This window comes from Columba livia, chromosome 20 (genome assembly GCF_036013475.1).
Source record: "Columba livia isolate bColLiv1 breed racing homer chromosome 20, bColLiv1.pat.W.v2, whole genome shotgun sequence".
In the NCBI taxonomy this organism is placed as follows: Eukaryota; Metazoa; Chordata; class Aves; order Columbiformes; family Columbidae; genus Columba; species Columba livia.
The window spans coordinates 10262823-10285454 of record NC_088621.1 but is presented as its reverse complement, the minus strand read 5'-3'; the positions used below and the strand labels follow the sequence as shown (position 1 = coordinate 10285454).

General features: G+C 53.7%; 1 protein-coding gene across 2 annotated transcripts in view; it reads right to left on the bottom strand.

The window, feature by feature from the left end:
• The window catches only part of MTMR4 (myotubularin related protein 4), a 59633-nt gene extending 38896 nt beyond the window's left edge, over positions 1-20737 (bottom strand). Inside the window, exon 1 of one of the 2 annotated variants that reach the window (XM_065037299.1) lies at positions 20664-20737. The gene's annotated coding sequence lies outside the window, so the exon portion shown is untranslated. Of the gene's footprint in view, positions 1-15060; positions 15855-20663 lie in introns of those variants that run through there. The other variant, XM_005515006.3, reaches the window with a different exon arrangement.
• Positions 20738-22632: the final 1895 nt, after the last annotated feature.

The window sequence follows — 22632 nt, the reverse complement described above, 5'->3', positions numbered from 1 at the left end:
CAACGACTTTGGTAACTTTTGCTTCTATTTGGGGTAAAGTTTTTTCCTCCTTAGATGAAATACAAATGTCAACAAATCATAGAAGCACAGAACGGTTTGGGTTGGAAGGGGAACATCCACAGCTTCTCTGGGCAGCCTGTCCCAGGGCCTCAGCACCCCCATGGGGAAGAATTTGTCCACAGAACCCCAGGCTGGCTGGGCTGCAGGAGCTCTGCAGATCCCCAGCCCAGCCCTGCTCACGCAGGGTCACAGAGCAGATCACACAGGTGGGTCCAGGCGGTTGGAATGTCTCAGAGAAGGAGACTCCACACCCGCTCTGGGCAGCCTGGGCCAGGCTCTGGCACCTCCCAGCAAACAAGTTTCTGCTCATGTTCACATGGAGCCTCCTGTGTTTCAGTCTGTGCCCGTTGCCCCTCACCCTGGCGTTGGGCACCACTGAACAGAGTCTGCTCCATCCTCTGACACCCACCCTGAGCTATTGATCCATGGATCAGATCCCTCTCAGCTTCTCTTCTCCAGCTCAACAGCCCCAGCTCTCTCAGTGTCTCCTCATCACAAAGATGCTCCAGACCCCTCAGCATCTCTGTGTCCCTCTGCTGGACTCTCTCCAGTAATTTCTTGTCCCCCTTTAACCAGGGAGCCCAAACTGGACACAGAACTCCAGATGGGACCTCATATCTGTTCTAAATCCACCCTTTTTCAGTGTTAAACGGTGGAATTGGAGAGTGTCTAAACATCTTGCACAACATTCCCCAGCTGAGAATGACTGTTCCTTCCACCATCGTGGAACCAGGTCCAGCTACACAAGAGTTTCTGAGGAGGGGCTGGGGCTGTGGAGCTGGAGAAGAGAAGCTGAGAGGGATCTGATCAATGGGATCAGTAGCTCAGGGTGGGTGTCAGAGGATGGAGCAGACTCTGTTCAGTGGTGCCCAACGCCAGGGTGAGGGGCAACGGGCACAGACTGAAACACAGGAGGCATCATTTCTCAAGGCTTTCTGCCCGCTCAGGGGTTTCCTCCCCAGCCCAGCACCAAGTGAGGTTTGACACCCACAGCTCAACGCCAGCACCAAGGAGGCATCTTTGAAATGTCACCTCCATCGCGCGCGAGCAGCACCGCGTCCTTCACCCTCTGCGCTCCCCCAGCACCGGCAGGGAGGAACGACCACCCCCCTACTTCCAGGTCATTTCTCATGCCTTGCCACGCATTCGATGAGAAAAGACAGGAGAAAGGAATAGGAGTGCAGAAGGGATTAACAACTTGTGCACTAATTGAACTTCCATTTAAAAGCAGATCACCAAGTTCCAGGAAAATATGAAAAAAACCCACAACGGAAACCAAAGATTTTTCTAGGAAAAGAGAAAAAAGACAAATCCTGCGATGCTTCAAACCCACATCCAGCCTCTTTTCAACTATCAGAGCCTTTTTTCCACTATTTAGCAAAATGACCACACAGATCAGGCTTCATAGAGATAAATAAAATCTAGTAGCAGCTTACAAAGCGTCTAGGAGGAGTCGCTGCCTCTGGTGACTTACAAATTAGGTGAAAAGCACAATTAGCAAGGGAAGTAAAATGATTTGTTCACTAGTCTGATGATACCCGAATTCTTGATCACAGCGAGTGACACACGAGCACTTTTCCTGCAGCACACTTTGTACCAACTCATTCTACCGCTGCTGAAGGCCACTTCAGTTTCTCACTTCCTCCCTCCTAGGAGAAGTCGCTAATCGCTAGAAACTGTGATTCTCCGTGGCTACGTCAGGTTGGAGGATGCTCCTCCTCGCTCCCATCCCCCAGGCCCGCCCTGGAAGCCCAGGAGGAACCAGGGGAAGCGGCTCCTGCAGCCACTGAGCTCAGCACGCAGGAATGCAGCCGCTTCTCCGCCCCAGAGCCGCCTCGGCCTGGCCGGAGCGGCTGTGGAGCTGAAGGGGCTCCTGAGGATTTATGGGGTGATACCACAAAAACCCAAGTGCCGCTTGTACCACCAAGGAAAGCCTTGGGCCTCCCAAGTTACACCTGGCCCAGTCCACCCGTCCATGGGCACCATCACTCCTGCACTTGTGCAGCTCCACGTGCTCCTCCGCTGGTATCCCAAACGCATCCCCCTGTCTCACAGAATCCCAGAATGTCAGGGGTTGAAGGGCCCTGGAAAGCTCATCCAGTGCAATCCCCCCATGGAGCAGGAACACCCAGATGAGGTTACACAGGAAGGTGTCCAGGCGGGTTGGAATGTCTGCACAGAAGGAGACTCCACAACCCCCTGGGCAGCCTGGGCCAGGCTCTGCCACCCTCACCGGGAACAAGTTTCTTCTCATATTTAAGTGGAACCTCCTGTGTTCCAGTTTGCACTCATTGTCCCTTGTCCTATCAGTGGTTGTCACCAGAAGAGCCTGGCTCCATCCTCCTGACACTCCCCCTTTCCATATTGATCCCCATGAATGAGTCCCCCCTCAGTCTCCTCTTGTCCAGCTCCAGAGCCCCAGCTCCCTCAGCCTTTCCTCACACGGGAGATGCTCCACTCCCTCCAGCATCTTGGTGGCTGCGCTGGACTCTCTCCAGCAGTTCCCTGTCCTGCTGGAACTGAGGGGCCACAACTGGACACAATATTCCAGATGTGGTCTCCCCAGGGCAGAGCAGAGGGGCAGGAGAACCTCTCTGACCTACTGACCACCCCCTTCTAACCCACCCCAGGTACCATTGGCTTCCTGGCCACAAGGGCCCAGTGCTGGCTCATGGTCACCCTGCTGCCCCCCAGCTGTCACCCTCCTTTCCAGAGCTGGTGTGTTCGACTGGCTCCCAGCTCTGCCGCTGTGATTTCCCCCAGCGGTCGGTCCCCAGCCCCAGGAGGGAAGATGGCAGCTGCCACCCTGCACCGCTGCCAAACACTGGGTTGGCACCCACCACCTCTCCTCTGGAATCCCACGTGTTTTTACAGCCACTCAAGGAACAGTTTCCCCCAAAATCCAAGTCAGCAGCTCTCCTAACATCTCGGTCATGGGGGCTGCACTGCAGCTGGTCCCTGCTATGCCTGGCCAAGGCGGAGGCTGACACTGCTGAGTTAAATGAAGAGGGGACCAGAGACAAAGACAAGACAAAAAGGATGAAACCGGAGAAGAGATGAAAGAGCACAATGCCGTTTCATGCATGGATGGGAAGCACAGCCCAGAGCCTCCTGCTGTTCTGCTGCCATGCAGTCGCGGGCAGAGCACAGGGCTGGTGTCCTATGGCTGGGGACCGGCAAAGCCAGCACCCCCTGCCCTGCGCACCGACACCAGCAGCGCCGGCCCCGCCGCCCAGCCCTGCCCGACACACCCGGGCTGCGGAACCAGAGAAAATAACTCACTTCACTCAAGCATTTTTACAGCCTGTATCCTACCCTGGAACTATTAATCCCAGAGCCAAACCCTCAGATAATAAGGAAATGTCAGAGATGAGAACACTCATAAAAATCTTAATTTGCTCTCCCCATAGCCCTCTCGCCCGTGTGACTCATGGTGTTACTGCACACTTTGTTACACAACCGCCTGCTTTCCTCCAGGGATTTTTGCCTCTCTCAGTGTCAAACAGAGCGGCGGGGACTGAAGCAGCGGCCGTGCTGAAACCTCTGCCCTCGTTTGCTGCAGGTGCTAAAGGAGACGCGGGGGCTGCAGGAGGAGGACAGGACAGAGCTGTGTCCGCAGAGCCGGACCCACCGTCCTCCTTGGGGACGCTCGGCCACCACCTGAGCCACATTTCACAGTGGAGCAGCGACTACTCTCCATTTTCTGGATCGCAGCCCTGGATGCAAACACCGGGTTGCCCCTCAGCTGCAAGACAAGTCAAGGTGCCGTCTAAACCGTACGTGCGCCGGAAAACCCGACTGTCCAAGCAAACAACGAGGCTGTTGGAAATCAGAAGAAACACTGACTCCCCCTCTGCCTCCCCACGTCTCACAGAGGTGCCCTGAAAGCACATCGCTGCTTCCCCTGTGTGCTTCCCAGAGCCCCACAGAAAACCTTGTGAAAAGCTTAACCGCCCTGTCTTGAGCGCAGCTTAACAACAGCAAGCCAGGCTTAGGAAAAGGCTGAATAATAAGGAACGGCAGGGCTGCTCCTGCAATCCCCGGCGGTGGGAGCAGAGTCCTTCAGGAGGGGGACGGACGCACAGGGGTATTTCACGCACCCACGAAAGGTGGAAAGGCAGCAATTGCTCATTAGAGCTCCCGGCCTCGTTAGCGCTGCCGTGCCGCGGTTTTCGGTGGGTGGCCCCGCTGGCAGCGCCGCGCTTCCCGCTACCAGGCTGGGTTTTAATTGCATATAAAACTCAGCCAATTGTTCGCAGTTGGAGCGAAGCTCCTCACACTCAGTGCTGCCCCAGGCAAAGATTTTGCTTTAATTTCAGCTAAAATGGGAGAGTTAGTCCTGATGCACTTAGTGGGGAAAAACAAGCCCCGCTATCAAACAGGAGATGTTAGAAGAAATAACCAGGAACCTTATTAGCCTATTTTGATCCCAAATGAAACAGAACAGCCATCTCAGACCGCTCAACTAATTAGATGCTAAAAATATAATTGCCAGACCACATAGTTACATGCAAAGCAGATTGTATGGGACAGTCTTTGTTATTTTAAGCAAAATTACAGGTCTGAGGGCTGTTTCTAATGAATGCCGCTACCAGCTGGTCTTCAAAAAGAAAAAAAACTTACTAATGAATAACTATTAAAAGAAAAGATTGGGCTACCAGAGCTTGGGAATGTCACAGTAATTCCAGATGATTTTGACAAGTTGCCCAAGTATTCAGATTGCTCCGCAACGCTAAAGCAATCGTAATTTAACTGCATGTGGGTATAACCAGAGCAAGGTACGAATCCAGAGATCCACAATTACCCACAAGATGAAGAGCGGCTGCTTTCCGGTTCACGTACCTTAGAAAACCCCGGAGCTGCCGGAGCAGGAGCAGCAAAGAGCCGCCTGCAATAACGTATAAAAGTAGTAAACGCAGAGGTGGTGAACCGATGGTGTCGCTGCCACCGGGGTCGTGGCTGTAACTACCAAAGCTCAGACAGCAAGGTGGAAGCAGAAGGACAAAACCCATCTAGCGACACAAAGCAAAACGAGCTCACATATGCAGCTTAAAAAAAGAAGAAAAAACCGAGAGAGAAGACTTGCTCATTATGTTGAAGTATTTGTGCAAAGTATAGTGAGCTCAGGGCAACTCAGCTGACGAGGACATAACTCGAGCCAATTCCTGGTAGACAAAGTTTCAGAGTTGGACAGATTCCATCAGGCTGATGAAAAAAGCTGTTTTTTTACTGCTCGGAGTACTAAAACCAGATCAGATACTTATTTATGTGCAGGTTTGAATCCCCACAGGCTGCCCTCGGCACAGCCCCCTCCGGCTGCTCTACCCAGGTGGGGACTCGGGTGACAGAGCAGGAGTCACCCCGCCTGGAGGGCGAGAGAACTTCTCCCAGGGGATAACACACACGCGTTCTCCGTCCCCAGTACCCGGTTTTAGATGGTTTTAGACCAACAAGCAGCACAGCACAGACATCACCTTGCTCAGCCCACGGCACAGACCCACGTCCTGCCCGAGAGCTGAACCACCCGCCTGAACCACGGCCACCACTGCAGCTGGGAGATGGTAACAGCTCGTAAACCCTTCCCGGTCATCCGGTCTGAGTCAGTTCGTTATTAAAATGCCCGGAAAGTGCTTCCTTTCTTATTTAAAAGCCATCCAGACCTCTTTGGAAAGTCATTAGGCTCCTCTCGCATTCGACTCAGGAACACCCTGGGTGCAAACACGGGTGATCGCAGCCAAGAGATGAGCATAGGACACAGCAGCTGTGTGCAGGGCTGTAGAGCGCGGGGAGAGCTCTGGCTACACAACAACACCCCACAGCAGAAATTCACCTTTTGGCCCTCAGAAACATCCCCTGTTTTGGCTAGTGCTTATGCACATTCTCAGTCCAGATTAACACAAAGATGTCAGACACTGTCCTCCAAAACAGCAGCGTTACCAGTCATAGAGTCAGGCGGGTGACACGGGGACAGGTTCTCCAGCCCTGCTTGCCTGAGAGCTGGGAATTGAGGAAAGAAAAACCAGCCTATGCATGTGCCAGCTGCAAAGAAGGGTGGTTGAATGTACACGTGTGGATAAGGTTACAGAGAACGCAGAGCGACAGAAGGACAGAAACCAGAGCCCACGCCGGGAGAGCAAATCCCTAAGGAAGCGCTGGAGGAGCTGCAGAGCGAGGGAGAAAATGGGCAAAGCCAGTTTAGGGAAGGGATTTCAGGAGCACAACTGCCACAGAGACAAACCTCCCGAATGGTGAAACGGGGGGAATAACCTGGAGGTTTTTCCAAGCTCCAGGATTTTGCACCAGCAGTTCTAGTATAGCAGGCAAGGCAGGCTGAGGAGACAAGGGACCTCGGTCTGAGTAAACTGCGTACAGGGGACTTACCAGGAAAGCGGGGAAGTAAATAAAAATCAATCACAGGAGGTGAGCAGGAGCAAGAGAGGAACTACACAGCATGGGGAAGGATTCAGAGACAGAAGAAAAACTGAGGATAAAGGGGAAGGAGAATGGTGTGATGGGGATGGAGGGACAGCACAGGGTCAGAGGACAAACCAGAGAACTTGTGTCTGGTGCAGGGAAAGGAGAAGAGCGTGTGGGGAATGCAGAGAAGGAAGAGAGGACGTTGATCGAGTGTTTTGCTCAATGCCTGACAAAAGCAAAGCTCCTGTTTGGTGAAGAGCAGACCCGACATGAGCCTCGGGCCCGCGAGGCTGCGGACGGGCCCGGCGTGCGGCTGCATTCCTGCCGGGGTGAGAACCAACAGCAGGGGTTCGGGAACAGTAAATACACCAGAGGAGAGATGGGCTGGAGATTGCAGAACTTGGCAACAGAAACAGACATTGAGGGCACAGACAACGGTGGCACCGGGGTCCCTGCTGGCGCTGAGGACCTGGGGCACGGGCAGTTTTGGGGTTCGTGCTGGTGACCGGTGCAGAAGTGAGGAGTGCGAGGGGGACGGGACGGTGAATGCGGCAGCCATGGCAGGAAGGGTGCAGGAATGTAGAAGAGGGTGTGGAGGGAGCTGGAGCGGGAAATGGGCAAATAAGACTAGAGCTCAGGGGGAGGAAAATACCACAAGAACTGGAAAAGTGCCTGACTCGCTAGGCTGGGCCAGAGACGTGCATGTAGTGGAGACCTGCAACCCACCCCTGTGCTCCAGGCCCAGGGAACAGCTTAGCCTGGGGACACTATCAAAGCTGCCTAATAACTTTTTCTCCAAAACAGTGAATAAACGAGGAGATCTTTATGGTGCACCCAAGCCGCAGGACCACTTCTCCAGCACCACTGCGGGTGTCCCATCCTTTCCTCTGCCACAACCCGCTCAGCCAGGAGTCAGGAGAGGGGGATACGCAGGAACAGAAAGCAGTTAACACTGTGTGCAAAACAGCAGTGTATGGGCAGACGGACCTACAGACTCCAGCCCACAGGACGCCTCCAGCAAGAAGGGTCCAGCAGTGCCACCCAGATGTCACCAAGGTGTGCGGGATTATGAGGGACGAGAAGAGAGCCCAGCGTTTTGCCAGACCCCTAATGAGCACTGCTATCCATCACCATCATGATTTTAAGCATAATTAATTCCAGCAGCCTGCCTGCCACCTGACTCCACTCTTCATGTTAATGACAGGGAAATCAGAGTTTTAAGAGGAAAGCAGTAACTGTGAAGGAAGCCCCATGGACCGCAGAGATTGTTAATGTGTGTTACTCCAGAACATCTCCATTCTCTTGCCAAGGCTGTGGCAGGGAAATAAACACTTTGTTCTGCAGGCGAAGCAGCCCAGGGGCTGGGGGCAGCCGGTGGCACCAGGTGGCAGCAGCAGCCCAGGGATGCTCCCTTGGCAGGTCGGGCTCTGCCTCCTCCTCCTCATCTTCCTAAGGAGCTGGCAGAGCACAGGGCTGGCAAGGGCTCTGCACGATGCCACATGCGCTGCCATCGCCAATTCATCTCCCATCGCAGCCAGGGAGAAGCTGACACACCAGCAGAAAGCAAGACAGTCCCCTCTTTCATTTCAATGACACAAGGACTTTAACAGCCCCCACCATCCCCACCCTCCAGGCCTTTCATCCCGAAGGGATTTGAAGCCAACCAAGGCTCCAAGCTGAACTTCAGAACCATCAGACTAATGGAGACAGGAAATATTTCCAAAGCCCCCTGTAACTCCAGCCCCTTGTTCTCCAGTTTTGTTTGCTTTTCTTTAAAAAAAAAAAAAAAAGCAGTTGGGACATCTCAAGTCACAATTAAGCCTTTATTCAAGTACAAACAATTGCCTGGTCCCTGCCCAAAGCCCTGCAGATGGACCCAGCCCAGCTGCAATCCTGGCTCCTGCTCCTCCCCCTGCACCCCGGAGGGACACACGGACACCGGACAGCCCCCTTTCCCCTCTCCACACCAACCATGCACAGACTTGAACTCAATCTCAGGAAGGAAGGAGCATCAGCTTTAAGGAAACGGTGCCTGCGCTGCTGAGGTCACATCCCAAGTCTCCCAGCTGGAGAAGAGCTGTCTGAACCGGTCTCTGTGCAAACACTCATTTCTTCTTACGCACCAGGAGAATTCACCTTTTAATTCCCGTCAGCTCGTGTGGTCTTTGACAGCCACGCTTTTCTTTGAAAGCCAGTCTTTGTGACTGCAGGAAAAAAAGCCTGAAGTATGTGACCCAAATGCACCAGAAGGCTCAGAAATCAGAAGATAAAGCCCTGAAGTGTGTTGCTCCCCCCTCCACACCGCCCTGACTTTCCCAAGCCGAGCTCCCGGTTCCTCAGAGCATGAGATGCTTGTACTCACCATCTGGGTACTTCGAAACAATTTTTACTTAACAGCAGCAACACAACTTCAGCCCAGTTGCTATTATTACAAATATAACTACTACTACTCTTTCACACAGGTGTGAAAACATAGTGATCCAGTATTATTTTAGAAGCCCTAAGGTTTCTAAGGCATCAGCCAGAGGACAGGATTGATGAGGGAACAACACCCCTCCGTAAAGGCAACTGGAAGCCAGGCAGGACGGCTCTGGCATCCAAACTGGTACTAAACTGGTTCCTGCGAGCACCTGAATCCTCACCAGGATTCAACAAAAACAGTGCCTGAAAGGAAAAATGATATTGCTGTTATTGCAGGAGATGACATGTCCTGGATGGGCCTGCAAAACGACTGGGTTTGGCAGCCCTGAGACAGACATGTCAGCGCTGAAACCTCCGGGCTTGTTCTGCACGTGCTGCTGACCAGAGGGGGAACCATCATTATTTGTAGCCATGGCACCATCAGTATTTGTAGCCAAAATTTCTAGGAGACCTTGTTTTCTTCAAGGGTAGTTACCTTCCATGGGATAAAATGATGCATTTTCTAGTTACCCCCATAAACATGTACGTGGAAAAGCTACAACTGAAACTAGAGCAGGTTTGAGAGGACAAGAGAGCATCAAGAGCTCTTCTCCGGACTCAGCCAAACCAAGCCCAGTTTCCCCAGTAGCCTCCCCACAACCAGCGGAGGAGCATCCTGCACCAGGGTCTGACAGCGGCATCCAACCGCTGGAGACGCGCTGGGAACACACAGTTCCCGCTGGAAACCCAGCTCCTCTATAAAACATGCAATAACCACACCATTATCAAATTAAACGCACAACTCCACCTTCACAGGAAGAACACTCTAAACCAGAGCAACAAACATCTGCTCGGGGTTTCTACCATCAAGCTGCAGGAAGACGGATGACCACAAGATGAGAGGAAAACCCTTAGGAGTTGTTATTAATAAGTTAAGAGCTCACTTTTGATTACATGTGCGGCTTGAATTCTCTCTTTTTTTGCTAAGTACGGCCACCCAGCAGCCAAACGCACCAGTGCCGGGTTTACGGGCGGCTTTTCTGATGGCGGGTTCTGCCGAAAGCCTGGCCGTCCCGCTGTGTCACCAGAGGGAGCTCCGCGTTGTCACCCCTGCTCTTCCCAGCCATGAACTCAGAAACCTTCACCTCGTGTGGCTTTTTCTGGGGTGGTATCACACTGCTCCCTCCCAACACCAAGCAGTGCCTAACCCAGCCTTTAGCAATTCCCCTTTCCCCAAATCTCTTGTTCGAGATGGTTAAGCTAGAGCCTCTGGTCTTTAATTTCTTTCTGGAGCCTTTAAAAATGTTGTGCACTTTAGCAGCAGAAAATCAAGGGAAATCCACCTTGCACACTGACCTGCTTCCCTTAATAAATTCACCTCAAACGACATGGGCAGGACAGCAAGTTCAGGTGAGCTTAGCTGCCCCCACGCCCGCTCTCTGCCACCAGCTTAACTGCTTCTAAAAACAGCACTGCCCATGACGTCCCCTCTTAGAAAGGGAAATCCCCAGGCAATCAATAAAAGGAAAGAGAAGGCAATTCGATATATATAGCAAGTCCCCTCCTTATTGAGCCGTAAGAGCCGCACAAATCCCCAGGCGCTGTCCCTGCCCTGCTGGCAGCTCCCCCGGGACAGCGCCGAGGACACCCCGGAGCACGCTCGGTGCTGAAAGGAGCCCGAGGATTTAGAATCATCTGCTGCAACTCACACTAACTGTTCTAGCGCTACGAGCGGAGTCTGGGATCTCTTACCTGAAAGAACTGATTGTATTAAAACTCACTAAGGATCAAATTCCTGCCTCAAAAAGGTTTAGGATAAAAATGAAATGCAGCACTCATATCTAAACACAAAGACAAATTTCAGGAGGCAAGGGGATTTTTATCAGTTTTGCTCAAATACGAGACAGCCAGTTCCTCCCATCGCTCACAGCGATGAAACCCCACGGCTGCCGATAGCAGCAGCAGATCTATCGGCAAATTCAGCTGCAACCAGATCTCGCCCAGCACTGCGTATGAATTTCAGCACATGCTCTGCAGCACGAGCCAGCACCTGGGGCTGCCGCACAACTGCCCCGGAGCCAGCGGCGATGGAGAACGGGCAGAGAGGAAGCTGCATCTCGGAAATTAAACCCTCGAGGAGGTGTCCTGCTTCCCGTCTTCTGTAAAAACCCTTTCCCTGTGATTCTTGGGGGGTGGGGGAAGCAGGAGCAGCCACCGAACAACCCACAGCATGAGTGCACTGGGCTCCTCAGGGAACTCCAACAGTTGAACCAGCTGCTTGTTCCAGCTTCAATTTTGACCACTCCGTCATTAGCAAAACACGCTGAAAATGTGACTTCCTCTGCTACAAGACCTATCGAACCTTTCCTGAGAAGTCTAAGTAACTTCCTCTCTTATTTCAATTAAAAGAAGGCAAGCCCACAGGCGGAACAGTTCCTCTCATACTTCTGCAAATTCCTTCAGCAGAAACACCTACTGACGAAGGAAAGATGCAGTAAAAGAGAGAGGAAGAGAGGTAGGGAGGGAGTTCTCACTTTTCATCAAGTCTGTTTTATTACAAAACAAAACTGTTAGTCTCCTTCACAGGACAACACCACTTTCGCTTCCTCTTTTGCCTCATCTAGCAACAGCAATGAAAACTCTGCATGTTGTTCCCTAATGAGGCAGTTAGGAGATCCGCATAGAACCTCTGCATTCAACAGTTTTATACTGAAAAATAATCTCCATTTACTCTCCCTGCTGAACAAAACAGGCTCTGCCTAGGACCATCTTATCGAGCATCCAAAGGTGCTTGGCAACCCTCTTTCTGATGGAAACGCACAGAGCAGGCAGTGGAAAGGGATCGTCTGCCACGGGGTCACTCCTGAGTCACAGAACCCCAGGCTGGCTGGGCTGCAGGAGCTCTGCAGATCCCCAGCCCAGCCCTGCTCACGCAGGGTCACAGAGCAGATCACACAGGTGGGTCCAGGCGGTTGGAATGTCTCAGAGAAGGAGACTCCACACCCGCTCTGGGCAGCCTGGGCCAGGCTCTGGCACCTCCCAGCAAACAAGTTTCTGCTCATGTTCACATGGAGCCTCCTGTGTTTCAGTCTGTGCCCGTTGCCCCTCACCCTGGCGTTGGGCACCACTGAACAGAGTCTGCTCCATCCTCTGACACCCACCCTGAGCTATTGATCCCATGGATCAGATCCCTCTCAGCTTCTCTTCTCCAGCTCAACAGCCCCAGCTCTCTCATCATCTCCTCATCACAAAGATGCTCCAGACCCCTCAGCATCTCTGTGTCCCTCCCCTGGACTCTCTCCAGTAATTCCTTGTCCTTCTCGAACTGGGGAGCCCAGGACTGGCCCCAGAACTCCAGGAACAACCTCCCTGACCTGCTGGTCACACTCTCCCTCACACACCCCAGGTACCATTGGCCTCTTGGCAAAAGGGCACATTGTTGGCTCATGGTCACCCTGTTGTGGACCAGCAGACTGAATGTATTAACTTCGACAGAAAGGGGAAAGAGCAAAGACCACAGTAGGTAAAGAAATGATCTCGTGCCAGTTCCAGGCAGCGCAAAGGACAGGAGGGAGGGGGATGAGGCGCTCGCTGGCACATTCCAGCTCTGGCATCTGCTCCCCCTGCGGATCTGCCTCGCGGCCGGCGCTGGCTGCCGGTACCGCGGCATTCCCGGTACCACGGCATTCCCTCGGCAGCTGCCTGCAATCCGTCTGCAGGCCCTAGAACAAGCACAGCACCTTGGATGCTGGAAGCTGCCGCTCTCCTCATGGGAACAGTCAGCGGTGTGTCAGTGGTGTGAGTCAGCCACAGGCACAAGAAAGGACAGCACCGATTCTGCAGACAAAAGCACGGCTGTTCATTCATTTCTTCTGATCGTTTGTCTTGAAGCACTGCAGGGGCTTCCCCGCAGGCCCAGCTCCTCACTAAGTCCATCAAACCTCAGCCTGAGGCTACTCCATTACTTATCGCTTCCTGCACCAAGTCTCACCCCTCACCTTCGACAAGCAGAAAAGCTGCCCCCCAACACGGTTCTTCACTCTTCCAACCTACCGGGGTACAAAAAGCAACCATCTGCTCCTCTAGGGTCAGCATCCCAATAACTCACAGCATCACAAACACCACAGAAGAACATGGAGTCAACGTCATCACTTAATGTTTAAAGCAAAGACAAATTTTGCCTGGGTCACCCCTCCAAACGCCGCTGCCTCCCCACAGCTCCCACGCGTTCTCACCAGGCACTGCAGACGCCCACTCCAAGGATCGAACTGCCAGGCTGAGGAACAGGAACGAAGCTGTCGCAGCCGTTGGGCCAAGAGCAGCAGGAGGATCAGAGCAAAGCTGCCGCAGCAGCAGCCCCGAGGTGCCGCTGCCCCCGGGCACAGCAACGCTTGACGCTGCCCTACGAGATGGTGCAACCTGGCAAAGCTACAGGGAAAGTCTGGGACTTGCTCTTAGGTCCCCTCGGGGATTTCTGCACAAACATCCAACAGCCTGGAGTCTCCCACCGCAGCCGCTTCCCTTACCGCAGGACTTCGAACAAAACGATTGTGTGTTCTGGCTGTTATGTTCCCTTTAGTTACAACAGCCACTACAATAATGCACCAGAGGTTCAAAACTCCCTGGAAAATAGGGACTTTACAGCCTGAACCAGCACTTCTCCTTTGAAACCGAGGTACTTTCTCTTCCCATAGGTGTTTAAATCCCAACATGAAAATATATTTTTCACCTGAGTTAGAAGCAACAAGGGCCTGTGCAGGGCAGCAGTGTGGGAGCTGGAGCAGGAACGGAGAGGATATACAGCACCGAGTTATCCTGGGGATGGCAAAACTCCCTTAATCGAGTAGCAAAATTACTTATAAAGTCTTTGTACCAACCCGAGCTCTGGTACCAACCTGAGCCAATCAGAATCAGAGCTGGCATCACCAAAATTCACTTGGTTAACAGACCATCAGCTCAGCCAGGCTCCAACACCTCTACCAAGAGCCACTGCTGCCCTCAGCTCTGTCCCCTCCCCGGACACAGCATTGTCCCCTTTCCTGCAAAAGGGACAGCAGCAGCACACAGAGCCCCAGCGCCCTGTGGACACCAGGGCCACAGAGGCAGCAGTTCCCTTGCAGCAAGCAAAACGAGATTTCTCTTTGCCCAGACACCCTCCCTCTCTGTCCACAGCTACTCGCTGGGTTTGCAGATGTATCCGTGGCCTCTGGATATCCCCAGAGAAGGTGAGCAGAAACAGGGGGCACCAGCAGCTTTCCTTTCCTGGAGTAGTTACCTCTTGTCGGCTGCTTGTAAAGGGCGTGGATGTGAAAAATGTGAGCCAGCAGGTCCCCTGACAGAGACATATGAAGTGCTGGCACTTTCTAGAAGCAGATCTCCCTTTCATACCAGGCAGAAGAGCCTTGTGCCGGTCACAGAGATGTTTGCAGAGGACTGAGAGGAACCGGGCACATTGTCCAGAAGCACAAAAGCCTCAAATATACAGAAAGAAATGTTGATACCCAAGAAAAAGGAGATTGAGTTAACTGCCCTGCAGGGATCCCAGTCTGACCCATGGGGACTGCGGGGACATGGCTGCCCAAGGCAGGCAGATCCTCGTCACCGCAGAACCCAGCAGCAGATCCCCATGTCACGAGGTCCTCACTTTTAAAATAAAACCAAAAAAAAAACCCACAAAAAAGCAGCATTGAACTACACCATCAAAGGAAATAACTCCCACATGCAGAGGACATAAAAGTATCAGGCTGTGACAAACCCTGCAGTCACAGCACTCGTCACACTGCAGGAGCATCAGAGAGGGAACGAGGGGCTGACAAGGGCCCCGACCCACCCAGGAGCGCAGGAAAGCTGACAGCAGCACTCCAAAAGCTTCAGCAAGAACTGTACTTTGGCACAGCCAGAGGGAAAATGTAACACTCCGAGTCACTGGTAACGTAGAGCTGACACAGCATCTTCGGCAGTATGTAAAGCATCTTAAAAAAAAAGAATCTCCAACAGTCCTTCCAGAGGAGCTCACCAAACCCCTCTTTGCTGTGCATCTTCCCACCAACCCCCCAAAACACATTAAGCTGTTTTTCCCCCACGCACCCACAGCCTCTGCCCCACCACACACAGGCTGCTCCGTTTCACATCTGCCTTCAGCTTCCCCAGGCTTTGTGCCTCCAGAGATTCACTTCCACTTACCCAAGCCTGACCTTCAGGGCAGCGCAGGCTTTTTAAGTTCGCACCCAGCTGCCACGGGCTTGCTCTGAAGTTTTCAGCAAGATGAGAGCATTTTAGCCTCTGGGAAATTCAGTCTGGCATTAGAGAAGGAAGGCAGAAGCGCCTTTGGCACCGGGGCAGCTGCAGCTGTGACCTGGTGGGCGGCAGGATGGGGGCTGTGCAGTCTGGCCAGAAAGCAGAAGCAAGTATGAGCCTAAATGATGCTGACGGGTGAGAAGCAATGACGCTGGGACTCCTTACGTCCTCCTAAACCTCCACCCAAACCCCCAGGGTCAGGCTGATGCTGGCAGGAGAGCCATGCTGCAGGGAGCACCCACCCTGGCCACGCTCTCCCCGAGCACCCTCGGTGGGATGTTCCCAAAACCGCGTGTGACTCCAAAACCAGACACGAAACAGGACAACGGCTCCTCTCGTTCGCATTAAAATAGGGACACGCAGTTCCACTGGGCTCTGGTGGTACTGGGTGCTACGTGCCAGTCACGCTCCAGCAATAAATTGCACTTCCACTGGTTACTTTGAAAGGTTTAAAAAGAAAAAATAAAATTATTGTGAATCCAGAGTGAATATTGTGAATAACAGAGACAACTGGATAGATTTATGCTGGATTGCCACAAGGCACCCATCCACTCACAGAAAGCTGGCTACTTCAACAAGTTTCTAGAATAAAACAGAGCAACAAAACCCTGTGAAGCTTCCAGAAGGAACAATGCAAACTGCAGCCCGCAGCTTCAGCAGAGCCCAGCAGAGAAAGACTGGCAGAGTCCAAGCAATTGAACGGCCTGCAAAGTAGAATGCTTTGAGGGTCCTTACCATGCAGCTGTCACTCACACAGCACCACGTCCAAGCACTTTCTGCCAGAGCAAACAATTCCACAATTTCGTTTTGCAATGAACTGGTGAGGTTGGAAAAGGAACAAGGACTCCACTTTCCAGCCGTGAAATGGAAGCAAGCAGAGCTCCAGAGAATACTCTGCCAAGAATGTGGGCTTAAGTTCAGATACAAGACTTTGCCCCCGTGAAGATAAGTTGTGAGCTGTGTCTACCTGTGTCTCTGCTGCCAGGACGGACTCCTCCAGAGAGGGTGGAGCTGACGGTGCTGAGCAACCTCAGCAAGTCACCGGATTTGGCTTTTTGCTACATCTCAGGCAGAGGTGCCCATCATATCGCTCGTACTTTGCTATCAGAGCAGTCCCATCCACTTTATCCCCCGCTAACGCCATTCCCAAGGCTCAGATAAACCTCGGTCCTCATCACCATCCCTCTCGTGAACACCGTGCCCATTCTCCACAGTGTGATCAAATTTGTGCCCTTGCAAGAAACGGCGCGACATTTTCTTTTCCTCTGGAAAATAAATACAGCGAAAGCAGAAGTGTGCTGTGCGTGCCCAGGACAGCTGAACTTCACGGGTTTACAGCGCATGAGATCAGCTGTATCAAACATGCTGCTGAGCAAACGCCCCACCTAGAAGATAAGCAATGCGATCCATGAGGGAAGGAAGATTGATAACGCTCTAGATGAGAGACTAAAAGGAATAGGGCACCTACGGATACACACAACAAAAAAAGGAAGGCTCTGATGCCAGCAACTTGATACGTGTTGAAACAGAATATACAGTCACTTAAGTCTCTTCTCTTGGGACATGCTCTGGACAGGCTTCTCCCTCTCCAAGAAGAAATCTGAGGGCATCTCTCAGCTGAGAAGAAGCAACAAAGTTGCAATAATAAGAAACAAAAAGTCATTTCCACTACTAAGAGCACAAACCATGTGATTTAGTTTTGTCCTTGTTACGTCCCATTATCTCCCCCAGGAAAGGTGAGACCCTGCTCTCCAACCAGCTGTACACAGATCGCTCAGGGCTGCAGAACGATGCTGCAAAAACAAACCCAAAAGCAAATTGATTCCCTTGATTTGATCCCCGTCACCTGGGGAAGAGGCAAACCCAGGTCCAGCAGAGCGAACAAAACCTGAGTGCGGGGAGGGCCGAGCACAAACAAGGCAGGACAACCGCGGGACTGTCCATGGACCCGCAACGTCCACCGAGCCCAACGCTCAGCAGCCGTCAGACTGACCACCAAGGGACGACGGAAGCGAAGCTGGAGGGGAACAGATGTCAGGTAAGGGGGATGCGTGTGTGCAGCCCAAAAAGGACACCAAGAGCTCAGGCTTAGAGAGGAGGGGGGCTCCCCGGTACCAGCACACGCTCTCTTACAGGAAATCGGGCTCATTTCCAATGGGATTCAGCCATTGAATGTGTCTCAGTTTCATTTCGGCTCACATTCCCGGTCAAATGAGCCAATTTTCCTGTGCCAGCAAGGAACCAGGCACTACCACGGCGTGCAGAGCGTTGCTGCTGCTGGAGCCTTTCAGTCCATTGCGCCGCCTGAAGCACCGGCTGCAAAGCACCTCACACCAGGGCCGCTTCCCTCCTCCCAGAAATCCATCATCTCCCACAGAAAGTGCGCCCCATTTCCTTGGATTCGGTTTGGGCCACGAGGTGCAGACGCAGTTGTACTTGTTGCAAACGCGGAGAGCAAGACGGCAGCCAAACAACGCGCACTGAAAGTAGGCCTGAACAGGCATTTACTATTTATAAGATAATCACCTGATCCCTCCTAGGGGAAATCCTATCCTTTCGGGCTGCTGAGAGCACAGAGCTGCACAGTCTCCGCAGAACTGCCAGGGAGGAACGGAAGGGAAACAATTATACCGGCGAGGAGCACGCTCAAAATTCCTTGTGCTCCATCACAGCGCAGGCATCGTCCTGGAGAACGAGCCAGGGATTACAAGCAGAGATTAATCTCTTACGCTAATTTGTTAATAGCCAAGTAAATTTTAAATAGCTGTCTTCCCCAGTCATCATTATCTAAAAAGGGCTCCGATTTAGTCCTGCAAATGTCGATGTTTTCCTGTAAGCAGTGACAGAAGAGTCTCATGATAAAAGTCCACATTGAAACCCAGAAACACGCCAACAAGTAGAGAACTCTGGCTGGATGGAGCTGCCTTGGAGGGTGGGCAAGCAAGGATGGAAGAGAAAGGTATGAACTTTCATAATTGCCTTTTAGTTATTAATACCTGGGGGAACATTCCTGTCCTGGGAAGCTGAGCATGACGTGCAAGTATGCAGCACTGTTTTGTTTTGTTTTCTCTCCTGTTGACATTTCTCCCTGATAAAAATAATCTGGGTTAGATTATACTGCTTGATTTTCTTGTAAAACAACGCTCGGTCACTTCCAACACAACCGCACACACTCCTTCAATGGAACCACTCATCCCTCCAGCCTCCTTTCTAATTCACTTACCAAACTATTATCGAGAACAACTCTGTCCCTCAGATGACAGCAGCCCCTAAAGAAGGGCTGAGGACACAGGAGTGGAAATAGCTCTGTCTCAAACTCCCAGACTAAAGCAGCACGTCGAGGAGGCAGCCCAGCTCCTCAGCAACCCTCACCCACCGGCCTTCAGGTGAGCAAAGCTCAGTGACACAGGCGCCAGGCGGGGGACCGGCCGCCCGCAGTGTCCCCCGCGCTCCCGCCAGCCCGGGACAAGGGCGACTTTGAAAAGCCCCACGTGAACAAAATAAAAGCGAGCCAGCGCATATTTTGGCAGATGGAGATAACAAACAGCTGGCACAGCGGCATTCTCCAAAGCCTCTGTAGCATGGGAAGATCTAGCCCTAAAGTTCCCCCTTAATTATTTTTCTTTTCCCTTTTAGCTTGCCACAGACAAACCTGAGAGCAAAGCGACACTTTCAGCAAGACAGAAGGGCTGCAACGACGTTTCCACAGGGCTAACGGCAATCTGAGGAAATTTCCCTGTTCAGGCGCTTTGAGAAAAATCAAATAACTGTCACTGCCAGCGTAAACAGATTTCTGCAAACACAGCAAAGGGGAAACCAGCTATTCCTAGAAATTAATAACTATAAGTAAAACTTTTCCATTTATTTACCAGTCTTCATCTCTGTTTGCTTAGATATCCATCTTGCAGCAAACACCCTGAAAGACGTTATGTGGCGACCCTACAAACCCACGAGCAGAGCGGACCACAGAACCTCCCGCGCTGTTAACTGACCTACAACACTTGCTATTGTTATTATTAAAAGAAAAGTTCTACAGCTTGATGCAAAAGTTGCCAGCAAATACAAAGTCATCAGTGACTTCAGGAAGTTTGTTTGCACACTTGATTATCACTTCAAAATATACGCTCTGGTTTCTATGCACGCACTCGTATAGCACGACCAGCCACACTGAAGTCCCACAGTCCAACTTCTGTCCTCCCCAATACACACACACTGACCCAATCTCGTTGCATGAGGCAGACCGGAGTTCTTGTACTGCACGGCAGCTTTTTTCACCTTTAATCCCACCCTCACACATTGTGTCTGAACTCTGCCCAGCTTTCCACCAGCGTCCGCCCCACACACGGGCACCAAACCTGGGCGCAGCGCTGCAGAAGTGCTTTTTCCCTGGTAATAGATGCACGACCCCAGCCAGAAATACAGTGCCAAACTCACCAGACCAACCTATTGGATCCTAATCTCTTATTTTTCACTCAGCACTCCAAGCTGCTTGTGTGCTCCATCAGCTTTTAGCTGCAAACTTTCTTCAGATCACTGACAAAATCAGCAGTAGGATCTTTAGGAGACCGTTAACATAATGTCCCCAGTAATGTTCTGGGAGCCACCGACCTTATGCAGGTTATTTTGAGCTCATCCCCCTCCAGTTAATTCAGCGGGAAAACCCAAAGGCATCGCATCAAATGCTTTAGGGAAACCTACGTTTACAACACACAGTTGTTTGAGATTTTTTAATAAATGTAAAACTTGCAACAACGTTGTCTCCACACCAAACTTCTGCCACCAGCAGTTTCAAACCTCCACAGGGAGCTTCACCAGCTCCTACCCAAGGAGGGGAGGCACCTTCTCCAAAAACCAGCACCGTGTGCGGGGACACCAGGCAGACCCCAGCGGGGGAAGGGGCAGGACCAGTCTGTTACCGCGCTTCGTGTGGCACAAGAACCCCGCGACCGGGAGCTGCTTCCAGGGGGATCTCCGGGGCCCGGGGGCGGCAGCGGCAGCGTCGCTCCGTCCCGGGCCCGGGGAAGTCCAGCCGGGCCAGCAGCCTCCTGCCCGCAGCCGAGCTCTCACAGCCCGGGGCTGGGGAAGGGCTGTTGCTCCCGGCACGGCGCCGCCCCCAAGCCTAACCCGGCGGAAAACCCGCGGCCCGTTCCTTCTCCTTAACGTGAACCGGCTTTTAAACCTCCGGCACCTCGGGGCCGCCCCCTGCGCCCACCAGCCACCCCACGCCGCGGCGGGCAACAGCGAGGCCGGCCCGGGCCCGCCGTCGCCCGCCCTGCGCGGTAGGGCCGCGGGGCCGCCACCGCCGCCTCAGCGCTGCCGCCGCCCGCCCCACACGGACAGGCCCCGGGGAGGCCGCGCTCACCGGGAGGCGGCGGCGGGGAGAAACCTGAGGAGCGCGCAGGGCCCGGGCAGGACCGGGCCGGGGCCAGAGGCCGCGCTGGGCCCGCGGGGGCGGCGCCGGGCGGGGAATGGGAACCGGCGGGTCTCACCTGCTCCGGCCGCGCCGCTCCCGCCTCTGCCGCGTGCAGCTCCCCGCCCTGCCCCCCCCCACCGACCCGCGCGGCGCAGCCAATCAGCGCCAGGCGCCACCGGCACTGTGGGCCAATGAACGGAGCGAACGCGTCCCCGCCCAGCGCCACCGGCAGCCGGGACACGCCCTTCTTGTCGCCCGCAAGCCTATCCCGTGACCCAGTGCGGCGAGGCTCGGGGCGGGACCGGGCGCTCAGCGCCCAATGAGAAATCACAGCGCGTCCAACTGCAGCCAATCCGCGGCCGGGCTGCCCTTCCCCTCAGAAAAGGGCGGGCGGTCACTGGGCCGCGGCGGGGGGGGGGCATAACCGGAAAGGGGGAGTCCGTCACGTGATCGGCCCGGTGACCGGACAGCCCCGCCCGCCGCTACTGCGCCTGCGGGCAGCGGGAACCGGCCGGTGGGGCCCGTGGGCGGGAAGGGCCGGGATTTGGGGAAAGGGGCGTTCCTCACGTGCCCCGCACTGGGGCAGCCCGGGCCCCTCACGGGCAGCGCCGCCCCCCGGCTGCCGGGTCCTGGCCAGGGCAGGGCGGGGCTGGGATCCCAGCGTGGGGCGGGGCACCGCGGAGCCGTGAAGTGTGAGGGCTCCCCAACAGGCCTGCGGGGCCTTCGGGATGGTGACAAGATCGTGAGGCCACCCTGTGTTATCACAGAACCCCAGAACCCCAGGCCGGTTGGGCTGCAGGAGCTCTGCAGATCCCCAGCCCAGCCCTGCTCACGCAGGGTCACAGAGCAGATCACACAGGTGGGTCCAGGCGGTTGGAATGTCTCAGAGAAGGAGACTCCACACCCGCTCTGGGCAGCCTGGGCCAGGCTCTGGCACCTCCCAGCAAACAAGTTTCTGCTCATGTTCACATGGAGCCTCCTGTGTTTCAGTCTGTGCCCGTTGCCCCTCACCCTGGCGCTGGGCACCACTGAACAGAGTCTGCTCCATCCTCTGACACCCACCCTGAGCTATTGATCCCATGGATCAGATCCCTCTCAGCTTCTCTTCTCCAGCTCAACAGCCCCAGCTCTCTCAGTGTCTCCTCATCACAAAGATGCTCCAGACCCCTCAGCATCTCTGTGTCCCTCTGCTGGACTCTCTCCAGTAATTCCTTGTCCTTCCTAAACTGGGGAGCCCAGAACTGGCCCCAGTTCTGCAGATGTGGCCTCACAGCAGGGCAGAGCAGAGGGGGAGGAACAACCTCCTGGATCACACTCTTCCTCACACATCCCAGATACCATTGTCCTCTTGCCCACACGGGCGTGTTGCTGACTCATGGTCACCCTGTTGCCAACCACAGCTCCCGGGTTTTTCTCCGCAATGCTGCTTTCCAGCAGATCAGCCCCAACCTGTACTGGTGTTTGGCACTCAGCAGCTGCAGTGCTCCGTGGCTGTTTGCCTCTCCCTCCCGAAGGGCGCAATGTACGTCCCAGGCAGTCAGCAACAGGACAAGGGGCCATGGGCTTCAACTCTGCCCGGGGAAATTGAGGCTGGAGATGAGAAAGCAATTCTTTGCAGAGAGAGTGGTCAGGCATTGGAATGGCTGCCCAGGGAGGTGCTGGACTCACCGGCCCTGGAGGTTTTTAAGCTGAGATTGGACATGGCACTTAGTGCCATGATCTAGTAAACGGACTGGAGTTGGACCAAGGGTTGGACTGGATGATCTCTGAGGGCTTTTCCCACCTAGTCGATTCTGTGATTCTGTGATTCCCTTTTCCCCATGGCTCCTCCCTGGGTTTCCCCATCATGGGTGTTACTTCTGCTATTCTCACCCACGTCTCAACCTGTGCTCAACCTGCCCTGTGAAACAGCCCTGCTAATAGAATTACGGGGCAGCCTCAGGCTTTCTTACAGTCTATATTTTACATTCCAGGCAGGCTCCCCTTCAGTGCTTGCGGGATGGAGACCAGGCTGGTGAACCTCTGCACGGATGAAGATGCTGCTG